This window comes from Impatiens glandulifera, chromosome 1, assembly GCF_907164915.1.
Source record: "Impatiens glandulifera chromosome 1, dImpGla2.1, whole genome shotgun sequence".
Classification (NCBI taxonomy): domain Eukaryota; kingdom Viridiplantae; phylum Streptophyta; class Magnoliopsida; order Ericales; family Balsaminaceae; genus Impatiens; species Impatiens glandulifera.
Window position 1 is genome coordinate 103,944,533 of NC_061862.1, and position 25,159 is coordinate 103,969,691.

At 29.6% G+C, this 25,159-nt stretch overlaps 1 long non-coding RNA gene across 1 annotated transcript; it reads left to right on the forward strand.

Annotated features, from left to right (window-relative positions):
* The first annotated feature begins 13,214 nt into the window (after window positions 1-13,214).
* On the forward strand, window positions 13,215-13,656 carry LOC124918666. The gene is made up of 2 exons (XR_007097504.1): window positions 13,215-13,285; window positions 13,367-13,656. It is a non-coding gene; the product is annotated as an uncharacterized LOC124918666 (long non-coding RNA).
* The last annotated feature ends 11,503 nt before the right edge of the window (window positions 13,657-25,159 follow it).

The window sequence follows — 25,159 nt, forward strand, 5'->3', positions numbered from 1 at the left end:
TCAATTACTTCGCTGAATGGGTTGATGCAGCCTCTTACATAATTATTAGGTACAAAGTTTCTCATGCCCTAATTTCAGACAATGGCTGACACTTTCAGGGAAAAGTATTGCAATTTCTAGATGAATTCAAAATGAAACATCACAAATCATCGTCCTACAAACCCCAAACTAATGGCGCGGTCGAAGAGGAAAAAAAAATGTGATTAGGATCATCAAAAATATGAATAACACATATAAAGATTGGCACGAGAAATTGTCATATGCTTTATGGGGTATCCTACAACCACTCGAGCTTCGACTAGTGAGCTCCTTACTCATTGGTTTACGGCATGGATTATGTACAACCAATTGAAATCGAGATTCTCACTCTAAGAATAATCTTAGAAAGTCACGTCATCGAAGACGACTAAATCAAATTTCAATATGATCAACTGACATTAATGAAAGACAAAAGGTTAAATACTTTGTGCAAATCCCAAGCCTCCAAAAATAAATGTCAAACACCTTCAACAAGAAGGTAAATCCAGAAACCTCAAAGAAGGTGATCTGGTTCTCAAATAAATCCATGAACTCCTAGATTTTAGGGGCATATTTCGTCTCCAATGAGAATGACTCTTGATGATTAAGAAAATTCTTTCTCGAGGAGTAGTTCGTCTATCTACAGTAGTAGGTGAAGAATTTATTGCCTCGAGCAATCTCGACGCGCTTAAAAGATATTTTGTATAATATCAAGCTACACGGAAAACGGTCTTGAGCTCCACCTAAAATAACTTATTTCAACAAAGTTTGGTCTAAGTTTTGTAAAACTTTCATCATTAGTTATTGTCTAAACTACAAAATTCCTAATTTTTCTAATAAAAGAAGAAGATACGTAGGCAATCTACATATTTGTAGGCCCCGCCTTAATTAAACCAAAAATTATAACTTCTTTCTCAATAAACTTTTGAGGAAAGAAGAAACATTGATCCCTTCTATGAACAGGTAAGGAGGATTTTAGGAAACAAGTAAGACAAAGTTATGATCATCACTTATGTCTAAAAGTAATAATCTCTAAACAAACTCGATAGTTTCATAATAACTCCAATAGAAGGATATCGATCATAAATATTTTTCGTTCTACACAATCATCCGAAAGAGTAACTATCTAAAGAATGTTTTGAAAAAAAGAACCGAATAAACCAAAAAGTTAAGCCAAGAGTCACAAATTGAAAAAGAACACCTCATCTCTTTCGATACAAGAGAAAATAAAATTTTAAAACTTAAAGTTAAAAAAAAAAACTACAAAACAAAAACTCTAAAAAGAAAAAATGAAGAAACAAAGAAAATCTACACAAAAAGAGAGAAAAATGCTTCTATGTTGGTTGAGGTATTAAAATTACCATTTGTTGATCACTTAGACTATAGTCTTGATTTCTTAGACAAGAACAAAAATGTACTAATTCTGATACACCCCATAAGATAAAAAAACGACTCAAAAAGGTTGAGATATTGAAATCATCATTTATTTACTCACTCAGACCTTAGTCTTGATTGCTACGACAAAAGCAAAAATGTATTGATTCTACTAGATATACCTAGAGTCAACAAAAAATATATATGGTAAAGAAAATTTAAAGTTGAAAGTTTTTAAACCCTCTCTAAAATTATTTTGAGATGAGTAAACTTTCAAAAAATATGGTTTAAAACTAAGCGGCAAAAATATTTGAACCCTATCAAATCTTTAAAGTTTTGACCATCTTCTTCGAGAGTTAAGATTCTAGATAATCATTTACATACGAGATCAAATTTATAACCAATATTTCAAAAATAGGAAAACAGAAATTTGATTTCATTACAAGAATATCGTAAAAGGTCATGGAAGGATAATTAGAACTAAACCCCGAATATATTTTGAATCTAAAATATCATGATTCATTAAATAGATCAAGGTTTATTCAATTCTCAGAAGGAAACAAACTAATTCAACTTTTGTTGAAAACACCTAGGCCTTCTACGTATGACCAAGTTTTCTAAAAGAAGACTGGGACAGGAAAATGTCCCTTTATCAAGACATGTGAATTACATATTCCCAAATAAAACTTAAAATCACAAATTAACGAGTTTCAACTAGTTGTGAATGTCACTTTGAGAAAAAGAAAATTTTTTTGTTGAAATAATTCCCAAATTAACTTTAAGGACCTAAATAAATTGGGATAAATGTTGTATCAATTTAATTCACAAATTAATTATTTATAAAGTCCTAAAAAATAAAATAAACAGACAAAATAAATATTTGCGTCTATTTAAATATTTTTTAGGTTAAAATAAATCCAAAAGGAGTAAAGAAAAATCAATTTTAAACAAGCTCTAAGACTAGAAAAGCGGTTACACCAAACCACAAAGCCATCAAATGAGCGCTTAAGCCTCATCCAAGGGACAATAGCAAGTCGCATCGCCCACTGCAACAGAAAGAAAGTGCTTCTGTATAGCACCAGATTAACTACTGCGCGCCTTAACGTCATTAGCACAAATGCAGATGGAGCGTCCAACGCTGACGAAACGCCCAAGCGTTCGCGCATTAGCCCGAAATGACGATGTTTTCAACCTTGGATCGTCTTCTTCATCGCGACGAACATGATACCGATCAAACGTAATCTTTGATTTTTCAAAGATGAAACTCCGTAAATACTCAACCAAATTAGCTACTTCAAAATTTGAAATGATCACCTTAAATATGAGCATAGGCTTGATCATTGCCTAGGCAACGGATGAAGTTGATCAAGAATAGAAAAAAAGTCATTAATGGCCCTTTGTTTCAAATTCAATTCACTTGCATGGCCCAGAAGAACATGCATAATTCATGAACAGCAGAAGGTAATAATGGTATGTCTCTAGCGGCCACTAGAAGAAGAAGAAGCAACATCAATATCACCACTACAACCAATTGAATCGAGATCAACCTCAGCGTCTTCTTATTCATCATCATCTTAATTAATATATAATTAATTATGTTAAATATATGCTTTCTTTCTGAATAATTATAAATTATTCATCATAAGTGACTTACTAATTAAATTAATTTGATTCCTCCCCTAAAGATTTATTTCAACCAAAATAAAACAAAGATTTTTTAGGGCTTGTTCGGTAATAAGTTATTTATAAAATTGAGAAAGAGAAAAAAATATAATAATGGTGATTTTAAGAAGGTAATAATTATTTTGGTAAATAAAGTTATATATATTGATATATAAAAATAAAATATAATAATTTAAAATATATTATATTTTTGATTAATGAATTGAACGATAAAATTAATAAGAAACAATGTGAAATTATATTTGATTTAATTAGAATTATTTTAATAAATACACATGGGTGACGATGAAAAAGTTAAATCATAATGTTGGATTTGATGTAGTATTATTATGATTTTTCCTTGGATTTTATTCATTTTCATCAATGATTTTAACCATGGTAATCAACATTCAACACATGAAATCTATCCCTAAAAAATAGAACTATCCCTAAGTCATCTCTTGAGAGACGACAAAGTCAACTTAACTTATATGGGGTCCAACAAACAATCGATCCAAATCATGTCCTCTAATGGCCTCGCCGTTCTTATTGACTTCACTCGCCACTCTAACCTAATCTATATATATTCAGCCATTGTTTAATATTTAATGAGCTCATAATTAATAGGTTTATTGTGTTTCAAAAACTATTAAATGCAAAAACCAATACTATATTTCAAAATGAGTCATTAGAGCATCAGCACACAAGACCTCTGCCCTCTTATTTTGTGAAATCAATATATTCCACATCAACAGAAAGCAGGCACACATTGTACTTGGTCAAAGCACTCTAATGCTTCTGCCCGCCCTCTTATCTAAATAATAAATTTTATTTATACTATTTTAAATAAATAACTAATTTATAATATAGGAATATTATAACTAATATTCCTATATTATAAGAAAATTTGAGATTTTAAACTCACGTGTTAATATAATTAATAAAAAATATATTAATTTATTTAAAATATATTATAATATTAAAAACAATTATATAGGAATATTATAACTAATATTCCTGTGTTATAGAAAAATTTGAGATTTTAAACTCACGTGTTAATATAATTAATAAAAAATATATTAATTTGTTTAAAATATATTATAATATTAAAACAATTACAAGAATAAATTTGAGAATATATAACATATATTCCTATATTATATATTATAATATTTTTATAATTAAATATATAATTAATATTATTATAATTTAATATATAATTAATATTCATATCTTATTCTAAAACTTTAGAATATATATTTACTTAAAAATATTAAGAAAAAATATTATAATTAAATATATAATTAATATTCATATCTTATAATAAAACTTTAGAATATATATTTACTTAAAAATATTAAGAAAAAATATTATAATTAAATATATAACTAATATTCCTATATTATATAATATATTATATTATATAATTATGAAAAAGTCAGAGGAGGGCATGACCGGCATAGAAGGCACTGCCTTCTTTTTGCTTTTATCTACAATGCAAAAAATGAAAAAAACTAATGAACAGCCATTTTTCACGCTGTCCGATGCGGGCTGGAGATTCTCTTATGGGCAATTAGGATATTCTGCTTAAAATTGAAAAAAAAAATAAAAAAAATAAGGAATAGGGAGCTTTGAGAATAGAGTATCCTCGTTTGTGGGTGGTCCAGTACCTGATCAGATTGGATTTTGAATTTTTTATATATTTAGATAAGTATGTATATTCATTTAGAGTTTAACAAGATTTTAAATCCAAATTTTATTAAAACGATGGATAAGTGAAATGGTGTGAAAAGCTTTTTCAATAATTAAATTCTGATTAAAGAAAAAAATAATTAAGTATTATTTGGAAATAATACATGAATTTTGGTGTTATATATAACCTTCTTTGCTGGTTGTAATATTTCTTTTGCTTTAATGTTTTCATTTATTATATATAATTAAAGAAAGTGTGCAAATACCTAATTTAACCTCTGTACGTATTTGTTCCCGGCGCTGACTTGACTTGACTCTCACTATTATATATATTTTTTAATTTTATATTATTTAATCTAGAATAATGAATAGTTGGTTCTTCAAGAGGGAAATTTGATTAAATAACCTCAAAGACGAGGTTATTTGATCGGATGGTAAGATGATAATTTTATTTCGTTTGTGGTGTTTTTATTTTTTTTGGACGAAATTGTCCTTGTCGCGAAACGCTAAGTCACTTAGCGTTTCGCGGAGTGACGATATGTGAAATTTTCAGATTACCCTTACTATTTAATATAACTTCAGTCATTTTTTTTCATTTCTTTTCTTCTCCTTCTCTCTCTTCCCGCTCTTCTCCTCCTTCTCTCTAAACTCCGGTGGCGGCGATCTCGTCGGAGATCTCGGCGGCGACGGTTCGTTCGAAATCCACTATGAGCTCCACGACGAGCACGAGCACTGTTCCAATAGGTACGTGTATTTTAAGCATGTTTTATTGATGTTCGGTTTCTTCGATTGTTTAGGGTTTGCTTCCCGTTTCGCTAAGTGCCTAACGATTCGCGAAGGCATTCCCGTTTTGCGAAGGCCTTCCCGTTTCGCTAAGTGCCTAGCGATTCGTGAAGTATTAATTATCCGTCTCTAAATCAAATCATGTTTTTTATTGCAGCTGAAGTTTTCGTTTTCTATAATGGAGAGTGGAAAATTGATGCTGATGGAATACTGTATTTTGATGCATCTTCAATCAAAACATTTGATCTACCCCAAAGTACTCGTTATGCTGAATTACTTGATATACTCTACGATAGACTTAATGTACAGAAATCAACATACGATTTAGTGCTCCAAGTGAAGTATGATATTCCGAATATCAGAAATCCAAAACCTATTTTTATTGATAATGATGGGGATTTGAACACATATTTATCACGCTTGATTTTGGGTCGAACCGTGTCACCATTGTGTGTATCTGTAGTGGAGAAGTCAGCATTTACTAAAGAAAAGATACCACTACTTACATACCCAACTCAAGAAAGTATACTACCACCACAACTTACTCAAAAATTTGTACCACCTGTTGTACTCTCGGAATTCTTTGTTGAAAGTCAAAATGAAGCCGGAGAAATCTCTTTGCCTCACATCCCACTTACTCAGGACTTGCATGTTAATAGTGGTGAAAAAGCATCAATACCTATACAACCAAGTGCAAGAAGATCATCATTGGGTACACCAACTAGTGCAAGAAAGGCATCAATGGGTACACCATCTAGTGCAAGAAGATCATCAATGGGTACACCATCTAGTGCAAGACGATCTTCAATGGGTACACCATCGACAGACCCGACAGACACATCACAGCCAGACCCCTCATTTGCGATGGCATTAACTAGTGAAACCGGATTGGAAGTCGGTTCGTTGTTTGAAAATAAAAAAGAACTTCAACTTGCTCTATATAAATATGCGATGACCAATCATTTTGAATTCAAAGTGGAGAAGTCAAGAAAACATCTTTGGGAACTCAAATGTTTGGATGAGACATGCAAGTGGAGCTTGCGGGCTGTGAAAGGTAAGTTTTCTGAGATGTTTGAGATCCGGAAATTTGAGCAATAACACTCATGCTCAGTTTTGTCGAGGCCCAAGAAAAAAATGCAAATACCAGCATGGGTTATTGGGCAGTGCGTGAAGAGCAAGTATATGGACCATCATCATAACCACTTGCCTAAGAAAATAATTGAAGACATGCAGTCAACTTATGGGATATTTTTTACTTATAATAAGGCATGGAGGGCAAGGAAAAATGCTTTAATAGCGGTGCGAGGAACGGTAGAGGATTCCTATGAAATACTGCCATCATACCTTTACATGTTGGAGAAGTGTAATCCTGGTACCATAACCGACATACAGACAGACGAGCTCGGCCACTTCAAGTATATGTTTATGTCCCTAGGCCTCTCAATTAGGGGTTTCAAATCCTTTTGTCGTCCTGTATTATGTATTGATGCTAGTTTTCTTAAGCACAAGGTGGGTGGTCAATTATTGGTGGCTATTGCATTGGATGCGAATGAGCAACTATATTCTGTCGCATTCGGCGTTGTTGATTCAGAGAATAATAACTCCTGGACTTATTTCATGCAAAAACTGAGAGACGCAAAATAAATTCATTTCACTAATAAATTAAATGAATATGGAGTATAATCGTAAATATTAAAAAATAAAACAATTGTAAAATAATAATTCTGGCTAGATTAAGGTATAGAACAGCAACTAAGACCCATTTAAAAAAGAGTAATGTAATCGATAAAATTATTTAAAGATAATTTTATTTTGAATTGAGGTTCTCAAAATAAGTTATTTAAAATTATAAAACTTATTTTTTTCTTCAAAAAAGTATTAGTATATAATTATTTTTTAAAAAAATCTAAAAGATTATATATTTATATACTAATTTATTATTTAAATAATGTGATTAAAAAAAGTGGATGAACATTAAATTTTGAGTTATTTTTGAATTATTCAAATAACCTAATAAATAAGGCGTGTTTTTTTTATTAATAATGTTTAGAATATATTCAATGAAAATGTGAATTATTTTGATAAATATATTTAAAATATATTATTATATGATATTTTTTTAAAAATGAAGAAAAAATAGAAAATATTTTAATTAATTATTTTAAATAATGTAATTGATTAGAGACGAATTTTTAGAATCACACTTGTATCACTTTGCCAAAATCAAGAAATATTTTGTTTTAGAGAATAATATTTATCAACCAACCATTTGCCGTATATTCTAAAAAAGAGTAAATATTAGTAGTAAAATATTGTGTTTTTTAATTTTTTTAATTTTGGTATATTAAAGCTACATTAATTTGATATCTAACTCATTGATGGTAAAAGAGTAAATATTAGAAGTAAAATATTGTGTTTTTTAATTTTTTTTAATTTTGGTATATTAAAGCTACATTAATTTGATATCTAACTCATTGATGGTATAAATAAATTCATTTCACTAATATATTACATGAATATTGAGTGAAATCTTAGATATTAAATAATAAAACATTTATAAAATAATAATTCTGACTAGATAAAACAATGTCAATATCTATTAAGATTGTTATAATCATCAATATCTACTAAGATGGTTATAATCAGTCTTTTATAGATGAGATTTATATTTTATTTTTATAGAAATATGCTTTATAAAAGAGTAGTAATTATTGAAGATATTTAAAATTACAAAGGTAAAAAAAATATATAAAAAAACATATAATAATTTTTTTAAAGAGAATTAAAAGATATTATATATATATATATGATTGAAAAATTGTGGAACGTAAAATGATGGGTTATTTGTGAATTATTCATAGAAATAAATAAGACGTGTTTTTGAATAATAATGTTTAAATTAGATTTATGTATAGTCAATTATTTTGATAAAAAGATATTATCATATATTATTTTTAAAAAATGAATGAGAAAAATTACAAATATTTTAATTGATTATTTTAAATAATATAATTGATCGGAGATTAATTTTTAGAATCACAATTTTATCACTTTGCCAAAAATTAACAAATTTTGTGTTTAACAAATATTTTTTTTTCATCCTAACATTTTGCAGTATATTTTTAAAAATGGTAAAAAAATCCAAATTTTTAAGAGTTATACTAATTTCATCCTATTTGTATTAAATCCAATTATATTTATTTAATTCTTATTTTAAACCATTATATTTATTAATAAGGATCGGATTAAATTGAGTTGAGATTTAATTAGATTATCAAAATAAAAAATATGAATGAGTTGAGATGGAGACTAATATGAATTCCTACACGGATACGAATATATATAAAATATTATTTATTTATAAATATTTGAGATAAAATTAAGTTTAATCTTAAATTTAATATTAATATTAATATATATATATATATATATATATATATATATATTATTCCTTCGACATTTACTTAACTCCTCAATTAACCCTCATCTTGTGACTCACACTTTTTCATATGCATTTTTTATCCCTTCATCAAACCACCACCAATCTTAGTCGACTTCAATTCATGACACACCTCAAACTCAACCACTAACCCTTCAATTGACCATCAACTTATGACTCACACTTTTTCATATACCCCTTTATCCCCTCGGTAAACCACCCACTGACCATAATCTTATGACTCACACTTTTTCATATGTCTCTATCCCTCGACAATCCACTCACCAATCTTAGTTAACATCTCTTTTACTTTCACTTTAACAAATCAATAACCAATCTCAATTGATCACAGACCTCTTATCTAACGTCAAACCAAACACTAACCACCACCCAACATTCATCTCGTGACCTCACATTTTTAAATGTTCGTCAAACCAACCATTAATTCTAACTTCATACTCTGTAAATCACCCACCACCCGACCTCCATCTTGTGACCTCACACTTTCAAATGTTCTCCAAACCAACCACTAATTCCGACCTCACACTCGACAAACCACCCACCATCCAACCTCCATCTCGTGACCACACATTTTCAAATGCTCGTCATACTAACCACTAATTTTGACCTCACACTCAACAAACCACCCACCACCCGACCTCCATCTCGTGACCTCACACTTTTAAATGTTCATCAAACCAACCATTAATTCTAACTTCTAACTTCACACTTCACAAACCACCCACCATCCGACCTCCATCTCGTGACCTCACACTTTTAAATGCTCGTCAAACCAACCACCAATTCCGACCTCACACTCGACAAACCACCCACCACTCGACCTAAATCTAAAGAAGAGAGAATAATTTAAATTTATATGTGTTGGTTACAATACAACTATTTGGTGTTAAATATTTAGAAAAAAAAAGAGAGAATAATATAAAAATAAACTTCATGCACAAAAATACTTTATAAAAATAATATATATATATATATAATTATTAGTTATAAAATAAACTGGTAGCTATTAGCATATCAAATACCCTAACTAGCGAATAATTTATAACAAAGGAGCGTTTGATATTGGGTTAAACTTATATTGATTTTTTCTAAAAAAAATATTATTAATGAAAAACAAATTCTATATTATAAAATAAAAAAAAAACTAATTTTTTTTTTGTATTTTAATTAATAAATTGAATGATTAGAATTGAAAATAAATAAAATGTATGAAGAATGATTTTAATAAATAAAAAAAATTAAGAAAAAGACTTTAAACTAGTTTCTAGAGTTTGTTTAATTTTAGTTTAGAAAAAATCTTGATAAAAAAAATATTTTATATAGTTTTCCTATTGATTTAATTATTTTTACATAAAATTTAAATTTAATAAAAATAAAAAAATATTTTAATTATTGGAATGAATAGAGTTTAATATTAGAAAATTAGAAAAATAAAAATCTGAAACGAGACAATGTACACCTACCACACAAAGTGAGTGGGGTAATTGACTTTTGTCGTCTGTCGGATGACTTAGCCCGTGAGGAGTGAGTGAGGAGAGAGAAAGAATAAATAATATTTAATTGATTAATTGGCCATTCATGGTGGTATATATATTGACAGTAGTATATGCTGATCGATTAATTGATTTATAAGGAATTATTAAGATGATGAAGATTTGGAGACAGGTGTTTTGGTTTTTCTTTGAAATTATCATATCACCAAATTAGTCTAAGGGTGTGTTTGATAGCCCTGGAATTGGCATTGGAATTGGAATTGGAGGGTCCAATTCCAATTCTTATGTTTGTTAGACACTTTAATATTAAGAATTGGAAGTGAAATTAGAATTCCAATGGAATTCAATATAGTGTAATTTGATAGTTCTCAATTCCTATCTTTTTAGGTCGGAATTCTAATTCCAAATTAACACGTTTTTCATGCTTTTGACATGTTTAACACGTTTTTCACACATTAAACACGTTTTACACGTTTTTAACACGTTTTTTACACGTTTAACATATTTTCATATTTTGGCACGTTTAACACGTTTTTGGCACGTTTAATACGTTTTTGGCACGTTTAACACGTTCTTGACACGTCTAACACGTTTTTGACACGTTTAACATTATTTTCACGTTTTTAACACGTTTAACACGTTTTTGGCACGTTTAACACGTTTTGACATATTTAACACGTTTTTCACATCCTTGACATGTTTAACACGTTTTGACACATTTAACACATTTTTCACGTCTTTGACACGTTTAACACGTTTTTGACACGTTTAACATGATTTTCACGTTTTTAACACGTTTAACACGTTTTTGACACATTTGACACGTTTTTATGTTTTGGCACATTTTACACGTTTTGGCACGTTTAACAAAATTTTCACATATTTAACACGTTTTTGACGCGTTTAACACGTTTTTGATACGTTTAACACGTTTTTGACACATGTAACACGTTTTTTTACGTTTTTGACATGTTTAACGCGTTTTCACGTTTTTGACACATTTAACACGTTTTTTTTACGTTTTTGACACGTTTACCACAATTTTGACACGTTTTTCACGTTTTGGCACGTTTAACAAGTTTTTCACATATTTAACACGTTTTTGACACGTTTAACACGTTTTCACGTTTTTGACACATTTAACACATTTTTTTACGTTTTTGACACGTTTACCACATTTTTGACACGTTTTGGCACGTTTAACAAGTTTTTCACACGTTTTCACGTTTTTGACACATTTAACACATTTTTTACGTTTTTGACACGTTTAACATGTTTTCACGTTTTTAACTCATTTAACACTTTTTTTACATTTTTGACACGTTTACCACATTTTTGACATGTTTTTCACGTTTTGGCATGTTTAACACATTTTCACGTGTTTGGAACGTTTAACATGTTTGACACGTTTTCATGTTTTTAACACGTTTAAAACGTTTTTAACACGTTGACACGTTTCACATGTTTTTTATGTTTTTGACACGTTTGACACATTTTTAATACATTTAACACGTTTAACACGTGAAAAACATGAAAATGTGAAAAACATGAAAAACGTGTTAAAACGTGTGAAAAGCGTGAAAACGTGAAAAACGTTTGAAAAACGTGTTAAAACGTGTAGAAAACGTGAAAACGTTTGGAAAAGTGGAAAACGTTAAAACGTGTGAAAAACGTGAAAAACGTGTAAAACGTGTGAAAAACGTGAAAACGTGAAAAACGTGAAAAACGTGTTGTAATGTGTGGAAAACGTGAAAACGTATTAAAACGTGAAAACGTGTAAAAAAACGTGTGAAAACGTGAAAAACGTGAAAAACATGTGAAAAACGTTTAAAAAACGTGAAAAACGTGAAAACGTGTTAAAACGTGTGAAAACGTGAAAACGTGAAAAACGTGTGAAAACGTGTGAAAATGTGTGAAAAACGTGAAAAACGTGTGAAAAACGTGAAAAACGTGTGAAAAACGTGAAAAATGTGTGAAAACGTGTTAAAACGTGAAAACGTTTGAAAACGTGAAAAACGTGTTAAAACGTGTGAAAAACGTGAAAAACGTGAAAAATGTGAAAAACGTGTGAAAAACGTGTGAAAAACGTGAAAACGTGAAAAACGTGTGAATAATGTGTGAAAACGTGAAAAACGTGTGAAAAACGTGTTGTAATGTGTGAAAAATGTGAAAACGTATTAAAACGTGAAAACGTATTAAAACGTGTAAAAAAACGTGAAAACATGAAAACGTGTGAAAACGTGTAAAAAACGTGTAAAAAACGTGTGAAAACGTGAAAAACGTGTGAAAACGTGAAAAACATGTGAAAAACGTGAAAAACGTGAAAAACGTGTGAAAACGTGAAAAACGTGTGAAAAACGTGAAAAATGTGTGAAAATATGAAAAACATGTTAAAACGTGTGAAAAACGTGTGAAAATGTGAAAAAATGTCAAAACGTATTAAACGTGCCAAAACGTGAAAACATATTTTAAAAGTTAACATTTTGAACCGAAATTTTATTTTACAAACATTGGAATTAGAATTGAATTACAATTCTATCGTTTTCCCAAACATAGGAATTGGAATTGAATTACAATTCTATCATTTTTCCAAACATAGGAATTGAATTGTAATTCAATACCAATTCTCATGGAATTGGAATTAGAATTCCAATGTCAATTCCAATTCCAATTCCCCATCATCAAACACACCCTAAAAGTAATTAATAGTTTAGTAATAATTACTTGCAGGTAATTGTAGTGGTGATGCTGCTTTTCTCGCTTCTTCTCCTTGTGGCCGGCGCAAGAGACTTCCCTAAATTAGGTAATTTATTTATTTATATAATTACTGGTTTATTAGTTAATTAATTAATTAATTAATTAATAAAATTGTGATGAATTAAAGAGCATGATCATGATGAAGCTGTGATGGGACGTGGTCGAGAGCTGAGTAGTGATTATCCATGGCCAGGGGGTCACGGTTATATTCATGATTAATATATTTACATTTATTCTCTTCATGTATGTTTTAATTAATTTCAACTTTTTTAATATTATTATTTCATATCATGTTTAAGTAAACCCACGACCGACATGATCTATCGATCGATCTATCTATCCGTTCAAATATATATTCAAAAGTTGTATGCTTTCGTATTTCTATTGCATTCTATTCTAATATATATATATATTAATTGGATCTTGTCTTCAAAGTCCATCGGATCTTAATAATATGTCTCTCATCAAATTAATTCTTAATTTCTTCTACGTACGTGGGTGGCCAGTGGGCATCATTAATCAATTAATTAGTCCTAGCTTTAATTTCTTATATGCTTTTGATTATTTATTTATTAATCGTTTCATAAAACTGTGTTTTATATATACAAAACTATATATTCAGGTGCTTTAATTTCAATTTCAATTCCTCAAAATTATAAACTACAAGCTGCTTGTCTGCCAACTTTATAATTACTTTTCAACTTTGTAATTTTAATTAATTCTACTTTAACATACATTTTTTTTAAATGATCAAACAATAACTTACACAAAATTGTACACAAAATTGGTATTAAAAGATATAAAAAAAAAGAAGAGTTCAATTCTCAAATATGAAAATACATAAAAAGTGAAAAAAATATGAAAATACAAAAATAAAAATAAAAATAAAAACACGTTACTCAATATTACTCAATATGTTAAATGACATAGTATATTTTTAAAAAGAATAATTAACTCCAACTGACTTTACCGAAAAATATAAAAAAGCGTCATAATAATAAGAATGATATATGTATCAGACAACTGCGATTATTAAAGGTTTTCAATTTCTTTCTGACCAGATAATCCATCAGAAAATAATTGAGACAATAACTCTAATATAGTTTTTTATATTAGTCGTCTCAATCTAAACTTTAAGATATCATTCCTTGCGAATGATTATAAGTGCCGAAAAAGTAAGGGAGTTTATATTTATCAATTAATTAGATATTTGCAATAAACTATATCTTCCTCATATTATTATTATTGGTCATTATCTTCCTCATATTATGAGTCATGTAATGTGACCACAAAATAATGTATTTTAAAACAGATATATAGTTACAAAATATTTTTAAAAAATCATACATTAATAATAACAAAAAGACAATTGAAATACACTAATATAGTTAAATTGACAATAATAATTTTTAAGAGATCAAATGTCACCATTTAATTCCCACTTATAACCCCTTAAGTTTAAACCATGAATATGATACTAGTATCTTTACATTACAAAAATATAGAATATTTTTTAAACATTTTCTTAATCCTCACTTTAAATAGATTTATCTTTCATACATTAATTTCAGTTTTAATCCATAAGATCCCCTGTTGCCTTGGACCTCGCCTAGACATAAGTTAGGGTCTAGGAAAATAGTAAATAGTAATGGATGTTTGAATAAAGATCACAATATATTTAACATCATTCTTAATCAATTAAATTGGATAACTTTGTGTTAAAATTTTGCATCAAAATATTATAATTAATATGAATTCTTTTTGTGTAGTTTCTTACCAATTAAAAAACAAATTTTCTGAAAAAATAATTGAGATGGATTGAAACTGCAATAAAAATAATAATATAAACAGTTTAAAAAAATGTGAGATTAATTATAAGTTATAATTAAACTAAAAATAAATGAGTCATATGTTTTTGTGACATGTAATTAACTGTATATATATTATTTTTAAAATGGTCTATAAAATATTATAAAACCAGAATAGGTTAAATATAACTAAAACAAAATATCACATAGAAAAAACAAATTAATAGAAGACCATAAAAAAAAAGTGAGATTAACGTTCACAAAAATCTCTAAAAAAAAAAAAGCTATGATCTCCCTCATCGATTTCACTCTTTTTTTTCGAACAAAGATAATAGATAATGATTTTCCGAATTATACTGATAACTATTATTATTATTTTAAATTATTATGCAAAGTACTATGAAATACTCTAAAATTTAAGAATTTTACTAATCCTTCTTGAAGAGGAAATTTGATTAAATAACCTCAAAGATAGGTTATTTGATCTGATGGTAAGTTGTGGTGGCCAATCATTTTCTGGTTTTTTGTTTATGGATTTTGGTCTTTGCATGTTAAGTTTAGGTGTTTGTTTCAGATTTTTTGTTTAGGGTTTTTGCATGTTAAGTTTTATTGTTTGTTTCTGATTAGTTATGTATGGTTAATGTTGTCTTATGTTCAGTTAACGGTTTCACTGGGTACCTCTCGATTCGCTAAGTACCTCCCGATTCGCTAAGTACCTAGCGATTCGCTAAGTACCTAGTGATTCGCTAAGTACCTCCCGATTCGCTAAGTACTTATGGTGTTGTGTTTGTTCTTACATTTTTGATGATGTTGTTCCTTTTGTAGATGGCAGAAATAACAGTTACTGAGTTTCCTGGTCGGATTTCGTGGAAAAGTGCCCTCACCCTGAAGAAGATTGTTAATAAGTTCGAGGAAATGGATCTTTTGGAGAGTGTTTACAATACCCAGTTTAGATCATTATTCACAGCTCCCCTCTTGCAGTTCTCAGAAACTATTGTACATCATATGTTGATGAGGAGGTTAAGCTCAAACTCCAAGGAGATAACTTTCATGGTGAATGGGCAAAAGCTTGTATTTGGTATGAAGGAGTATGCGTTGGTTACCGGCATAGGTTTCGGCATTTTTCCTGAGTTGGACCAAGAAAAATTGCGTGGTTGTCCACCTCTCTCGGTGAAATATTTTAAAGGGAGCATGAGTGTGAAAATGTGCGACTTGGAGAAAGCTATTTTCAAATGCAAAGACAAGGAAGATGCATTCAAGATGGGGCTGGTATGCCTGATTTGCCAGTACCTATTCACATTTGACCCAAAAAGAGTTATATTTCCAAAAATACTCTACATGGTGGAAGACAATGTCACTTTCCTCCAATATCCATGGGGGAAGGTCACCTTTAGAGCCACCCTCAAGGGTTTAAACAAGAACATGAAACATCTCAGTAGCTCATATTTTGAGAAGAAGGAGAAGGCTGGAGATCCTTATGCTCCTTTTGCATATAACATATATGGGTTCGCATTGGCACTTCAAGTGTGGACGTATGAGGTCATCGAAAACTTTATCCCTAAATTCGCCAGAAGGAATCAGATTAATGACCCTCTACGCCCAATGTTGTTACTCTATCATTCCAACAGGAAAAACACCTCGATCGAGGTAAAGACTGCCCTTGAGACCACGGATGTGACTGAGATGGAAGAGTCCTCCATGGAGAAGAGGTTATACAGTGGTGAGAAATTTGAACAAATCGACGAGACAACTGATGATTTTTTTGAGGGATTACTGATGGGAAGGTAATAAAAGATGATTTTGATGAAGATGAAGAAAGTGGACATGAAGAATGTACTCCCAATCCCCCTAAACCTGCCACCAGGAAGAGAAAGGCTGAAGCTACTCTTAAAGAAGCAGTCAACTTGAAGAAGAAGCTTTCTTATGAATCGATTCCGGCCCGCATTCTTACTCCTCCCTCCGCGACCTCAAGTCCTCGGGCTCAGACTCCTCCTCCTCGGGCTCAGACACCTTCCCCTCGGGCTCCAACACCTTCTGTTGGATGTAAATATAATGAGATGAAGGAGGAGCTGAAAATAGATATGAAAGAGGAGCTGAAAGAGCTGAAAACAGAGCTCATCAAAGAGCTGAAAATAACTATCAAAGAAACTCAACAAACTCACCTTGAGTCGTTCAAGAAGATGGTTTTTAGTATGTCCCAACAGTTGTTAGATAAATCCAACAAAAAGATGTCCATATTATTAACCAGATTAGATGATATGGAGGAGAATATAAAGAAGAAGAAGAGTAAGAAGAAGGATTCTAAGAAGGATGTGAAGGTCGAAGAGGAGAAGACTATTGAGGTATGGAGATATTGAATTTTACACTTTACATTTCATTTCGCTAAGTACATATCTGATTTGACCAGTACCTATTTTGCAGGTTAAGGATTCTAAGAAGGATGTCAAAGTTGAGAAGAGCAAGGTTGAACAGAAGGAGGAGAAGACAGAGGTATTCTGCGTACTTGTCGTTTCGCCAAGTACTTGTCGTTTCGCTAAGTTAGTACTCTGCGTTTCGCCAAGTACTTGCCGTTTCGCTAAGTTAGTACTCTGCGTTTCGCCAAGTACTTATCGTTTCGCTAAGTTAGTACTCTGCGTTTCGCCAAGTACTTGTCGTTTCGCTAAGTTAGTACTTTGTGTTTCGCTAAGTACCACTAGCTAAGTACTGACCAGAATGTTGTCTATTTTGTAGGAGATGATAGCGATGCAGGGGACTGTGGGGGATGATGAGAAGGTGAATGATGGGAAGAAAGATGATGTAAAGGAGGACGATGAGTAGGTGGAGGATGATGTAAAGGAGGACGATGAGAAGGTGGAGGATGATGTAAAAGAGGATGATGAGAAGGTGGAAGACATAAAGGTGGAAGACGTTGAGAAGGTGGATGACGTAAAGGTGGAGGACGATGAGAAGCTGGATGATGAGGCTAAGGTGGAGGACGATGAGAAGCTGGATGGTGTGGCTAAGGTGGATGATGTGGAGGATGATCTGAAAGTGAAGGTGAAGGATCTGAAAGTGAAGGTGAAGGATGAGAAGAGTGTGGGTGTGGATGTGAAGGCACAGACAAATGAGGAAATTATGGGAGGAGATGACAATGATGACAATGATGATTTCCAGTTATACAATACTCCTTCTAAAGAAAATTATGGGAGGAGAGTGAAGAAACCGAAAAAAGATGACTCGTACACCAACCCTTCTTTGTCAAAACTGCCCAGGACAAAGGATCCAATGAAAGTGAATCACCTTCAAAAATTTGAAGATGAGCTGCTTGATAAAGTAAAAGCGTGGTTGGTTGATCCAGAAACCGATAATCAGACAAAGAATGTACATTTTTGCCAAGCAAAGAAGGATATGTTTGTTAGAGTTATAACAAGGTTGACATGGCTTGAAGACACTGTAAGTCGTGCAAATCAATTCATTATTCATTAATACTCATCGTTTCTCCAAGTACTTATCGTTTCGCTGAGTACTTAGCGTTTCGCTACGGACTCATCGATTCGCTAAGTACTCAGCGTTTCGCTAAGTACTCAGCGTTTCGCTAAGTACTCAGCGTTTCGCTTAATATATAGTCAATGTTGTTTGATATATACTGAATGTATGTTGTATACTCTCATTGTGTAGGAAATCGATGCATTCTACCATCTATTGTGGAAAAGGATTTTCGACTATCCCAAGACATATAAAAATTCACATGTGGAAATAGGAGATTGCGTATTGTCGGATAGAATCAGAAGAGCACAGGGCTTTTATTAAGGATCCTGCGAACTATCCAGTCGCCGAATTCAAAGACTATTACATGGGCGCACCACATAGATATATGCCCGAATGGTCAACAATTGACGATGTCTACATGCATGTGAACATTAACTAGAGACACTGGATTTTGTGTGTAGCACGTCTTAAAAAATAAGTTTTGTGACATCACATTCAGTATTTTGTATCCAATCATCTCATTTTATTAGTGGCATCTCATCACTTCGGTCAACCAACCATCTCATTTACATATTTAACCATAAGTATTTATTATTCTTCAATAGACTTCTCATTACTAATATTGTGACCTTACTTCGAGCATTTTACATCCCTAACAATTTCAGTATTACTGACATTTTATCTTCGACCAACCAACCATTTCACTATTAATCTTGTGACCTCATTTTAAGTATTTTGATACATAATCATCTCATCATTCTAGACTTCTTACTCTAATTTTGGTCCTCTCATCATTATAGACTTCTTACTTAATTTTAGTCATTTAACAATCTCATTCATATAATTGACAGGAATTTAAACATTGTTCATAATATTTAACCATTAGACAATTTAAGATTATTTATTTATATTTATAATTTTGTGTATAAATATATAATTAATATGACTAACAATTTAAAATAAATCATTCAACTCATATTGCAAATAAATTTTATCAGTTAATATTACAACAACAAAAAAAACCTTAAAAGGTCTCAGCAAAAGAGAGGGTAGTTTCCGCTAATCAACATTATCTCAAATTCGCATTTACAAATGTATATTCTCTTTCAAATATGCATTATTAACACTTACTTTTTTTTTCTTCAAATTCGAATTCACGTATATCATCATCATATTTATTTTAGTCTTTATAATACTCACTCTTAAATTCGCATTATTTATAATTTGAATCGTAGTCTTAAGTATAAAATGTAAGGATATTCAATATTTGGTTTGAATTGAATTTCACAGAATTCAAATAAACTGAATTCAAATTTTATTTCCGGTTTTCGATCGAATTGAATTTTAAACTAATTCGAATTCAAATATAATTTTCATTTCATTTTCGATTTGGGGTTTGGGGTTTGAACTCGAAAACTAATCCGGAAACCGAAATCATTTTTTATTATTTATTTAATTATATATTATACAATTTATTACCTATAGTTTTTGAGTTTGACAATAAATTTTAAAAAATAATTTCTTCGAATTTGTTTCGGTTTTATTCGAATTCGGTACGGTTTTATTTGAATTCGGTTCAATTTTATTATAGTTATTCGAATTTGGTTTGGTTTTTGAATTGGCTAAAAAATAAAAAATTAAACCCTCTAATAAAATGTAAATACTTTAACCGCTAAATAATCATTTGTGATTGTTGAATTCAATTTATATATATATTATGTAAATTTTTGACCAATTGCTTAAACCAACATTATATCTATAATTTATACGGAAATGAATATTCAAAGTAAAAGTGAATATTTAACCTCATTATTAAAATCATGTGTATATTCAAAACATGTGTACCCTCATTTCTGATTTTTGTTCTAATGTAATGTTTTTGTAGAGTGTTTTTTTTTTCTTTTATTTTTATTTTTTTTTTAATATAAACAAAAATTAAATTAATAGTCTTTTTATTTAATCTTTACTTCAGGATTTATAATTTTAATATAAATAAATATTTTAATAACATTGATTTACTTTATACATTAAAATATTTAAGTATTAGTATTTACGAAAACCAAATAATTTTAAAATAATTTATGTTATATAAAAAAATGCAAAATAATAGAAAAAAAATAAAAATAAAATAATTAAATATTAAATACTAATATAAAACATAAGAATAGACAAAAAGAAATAAAAAAAAATAAAAGGAGATAAATTGATTAATTAATTTATAAAAAGGGAAGAGATAGAAAAAATAAATATTTAATTAATAAATATTAGATTTAAAAATAAAATGTTAATCAAATTTATTAAAAGAGCTTAAATAAGTCCATTTTTAATAATATGTATGTTTAAATGAACTTATTATCGAGTGAAAGGGGACGCCAGAAAGAAGATCACCATGCACCGGTCTAGGGTCGTGTCGAGGACGGCCACGACTTAGGTGGGGAGTATGTCACGTCCCATTTGTATGGGGTGCAAATACCAAGCCACGAGGTGCATTTCCAGAACATTCCAGGATGCAAGCCTATGCAATCTGTGCTCAAGGGGCTTGTGCACAGATACGAGGGACCGTGTGGGGAATGTTTCAAGGAAGAGGTTGAAGAGTATCAGGCCAAGGTCGAACTGAGGACGGCCACGACTAAGGTGGGGGAGTATATCACGACCCATTAAAGTCACGACCCAATCCAGAGGATGTCAAGGCTCATTAAAGTCTTGGCCTGATAGTACGCTAATCTATATATATATATCCTTCATTTAAAAACAAACAAACTAGCCACTCTTTCACTTTTCCTTTCTTCATTCAAAGATAAAGAACCGGCGTCACATACTATTATCTCTTTCACAAGATGTCGAAGAGTCGATTTTATCCATTCCGATAAGATCAACGAACATTGCGCCTTCGTCAGATCCACGGAAAAACCACACCTCCGGCCTTATCGAAGGAGATAAGAGAAATAATGTTGTTTTGTCCTCTTTTTTACTCATCAAACCTCTGAAAGGCATGAAAAGATAAACTTTAGTCAGAATCCGACATCATGAAAAGATAAACTTTAGTCAAATCCGACATGTTATTAAAAGTTTCCTAAATTGTTGAAAGATCTAAAGACGACTAAAAATAGAAAAACAGCCAACAGATTTTTGTTTTGATTTATTTTATTTTTAAAAAAAAATCTATATAACATGTATTCCATTGTTTGATTTTTTTTTTAACTTATACTAAAATATAGTTTCTTATACTAGCAATTATCTTGTTCGATTATGTGTTATTTTAATAGTTTTATTAACAAAATAATAAAACAATAAAATTTTAAATTGGTCAAAAATTTAAAATAGAGATCGTCATTTTGACGGTTACGGAGGAATAAGCGCGAGAGTCCTTTTTCGTGCGTAATCCAGCCCCGAAACAAAAAATAATATCTAAAATTCGTTTAATTACGTAAAATACTTTATAATCCAAAAGTCAATTTCCCAATTTATTTAAAATATTAAAAAATATTCTTTTAAAACAAATTTGAAAATAAAAAACTATTAAAATTTCAAAAATAAATAAAAAATAGAGAGTCTAAATATTTAGAGTTTACAATCATTATTAAATCTCTTTTATAATAACAATATTATATATATATATATATATATATATATATATATATATATATATATAATTTCTCTACTAATAAATATTTCTCTTCAAAAAAATTTTAAAAAAAATCTATAAATATAAGATCCAAGTATATATTAATAGAAGTAGGAAATCATAGAATACAAGTAGTTAAAATAAAAATAGTAAAGCATATAATAATTTTTATTGGTACAAAGAAAGACACACAACAATATGAAAAACAAGGAGTTGAAACATGTTATATAATTATTATATAGTAGGCCATGTTTGTTTGAGGGTACAAAGAGGTACTATACTATTGGTATAGTATAAATTATACCAATAGTGTTTTAATATAGTGTTTTTTACATTTTTACTATTGGTATTAATTTATACCCCTATATAATTTATACTTCATATTTAGTATAAAATAGTAACTAGTCCCCCTAGATACAACACTATTCTTATATATATCATTTAATTTTTAATTTCTCGTTATACTCTTTATTAATATTATATAATTATTATATAATATATTAAATATATTTTATTAAATTTTAATATTTTATTATATATAATCATTTTTAATATAAATATTTTTAAAATTGTTCAATATTTTAATTAAAAAATATTTATTTATTTTTACAAAAATAATTTTATTAATTATTATTTTCTATATTTACTTATATTATAAATAATATTTTTATTTATATTTATTTTATTATAATTATTAATCATATTTAAATTAAATAAATATAATTTATGTTTATATTATAATTAATTTTTTAAATTTTAATTAAAATTATATTAATTATTAAATAATAACGATACAATACCTTATAATGATAATAAACAATATTATTTATAATATAAATAAATATAAATAATAATATTAATAATAATAATTTTAAATTATTTATACAAGTTATCCTACATTTTCATAATATATACCAAACACAAAATTATAAACCATATAAAACTTATACCATTTCTTATAATCCATACCAAACAACAATAATTTATACAACTTATACTACCCTATATTATTTATACCTCGTTACAATTTATACCCCTGTACAACTTATACTCTATATAAATTGTATCCCTTACCAAACGCTACCTATATATATATATATAAGGAAGGATCAATCATGAATATAACCATGATGCCATGGCCAATCAGCATTCAGTTCTCGACGTCCCTGATCCACAGCTCCATCGTCTGCTGCATGTTGTAATTGATCATGATATTATAATAAATGAATTAATTTGTCTAATCACCTTTTCAAATAAAGTAAAATTATTATTAAAACTAATGTAATGAGCTAGAAATAGGAGTGTTTATCGGTTCGGTTTTCGGATTATTCGAGTTATTCGGTTCGGTTTATTCGAATTTTTATTTTTTTTAGCCAATTCGAAAACCGAACCGAATTTGAATAAATTTTAATTAAACCGAACCGAATTCGAATTTGATATTCGGTTCGAATTTCGAATAACTCTAATTCAAACCGAATTCGTTTTTTTTTTTCTTTTAATTTTTGGAACTAGCATAACTCAAAATAAATAGAACAAGCCAGGAATTGAACCAGGTCTATACCGTGGCAAGGTACTATTCTACCACTAGACCACTAATGTTTTTGTTTTCTTTTTCTTTTATTATAATTTGATTATTTTGAACTTTTTTTTAAGCTAAGTTTGGAAAAATAAATAATAAAAAATAGAAAAATAAATAATAAAAAATGAATTCGGTTTTCGGTTTGGTTTTTGAGTTGAAACCCAAACTCGAAAATTAATTCGAAAACCCTATTTGAATTCGAATTGGTTTGAAATTCGATTCGAAAACCGAAAATGAAATTCGAATTCGGTTTATTTGAATTCGGTCGGATATTCGGTTCAGACCAAATATTGAACACCCCTACTTGCATCCAAAATCGACTTAAGGAGGCTATAAATAGCCTTCTCCAACCAAGATGAAGTAGAGGAGATCAACCTGAAGCCTCCAACCCAACACTTATAAAATTCGCCAATAAAACTTCTCAAGCTTTTTGGGAAGTTTTTAAAATTTTGTATAAGGCTCTAAGGTTCATTTCTATATCATCCCAAAGCTTCATAAAAAGTTTATGAGTGTTCTTCAACTCACTATAAGTTTCAATTCATCTTCTAATTCTAATTATACATTCAAATTGAAAGTTTTACATTTCAGTTCGACCAGTTTTGAATATTGCTTGATTATTTAATTTATTGATTTGAAATCGATCCTAAAATCATTTCAAAATTTTCTTTTGAAACCAATTTGTAAAAAACAATTTAAATCAAAAACACCTCAATTTGATTTTGAAAAATCTCAAAATCGAGTTTTTATTCTTGACCTCTAGCTAAAAATATTACAGTTTGAAAAAATATTCCTAACATCATATAAATGATTTTAATAGTAGTATTGGATAAATTCCAAACATTTTAAAGCATTTTTGTTTAAAAATTAAAATTTTCAAAAATCTAGAAAAATCTAGTTCTTGAATTGGTTAGAATGTATACTTAGTGTTCATGTTTTAGTTCTATAATTCTATTTGATCTTAATATGTATAAGGAAGTTATTGATAAGCTCATTATAATAAATTAAATCATAAAAATCAAAATCTTATTTTTAGCCCCAAAACTGTTCGGATCAAATAGAACATATTCTCGGTCGATGGATACATTAGGATGATGTTAAAAATGATCTTTGGGAGTAGATAAAGCTTCTCATACCTTCAGATCGAAGGATGGAAGCTCCTACCAAAATCCTAAATCCTATCGTCGGTGTACTTGATGTCTGACTGAGGATCTTATCTTCGTCTGGTTTTTGACCGAGAAAACCAGCCCGTCACTACATCCAATCGAGAAATTTCGGCATCCGACCGAGAATTTTAGTCTGGCCTAGTTTCGACTGAGAAAATCAGCTAGAAATGATCCTCAACTGAAAAGCAGCGCGCGCGACTAAGGATTCAACTATAGCGTTGACCAGGTGCCCAAACCCGTTGACCCCGAGACAAATTATTCCCAAACCCGAGAATTC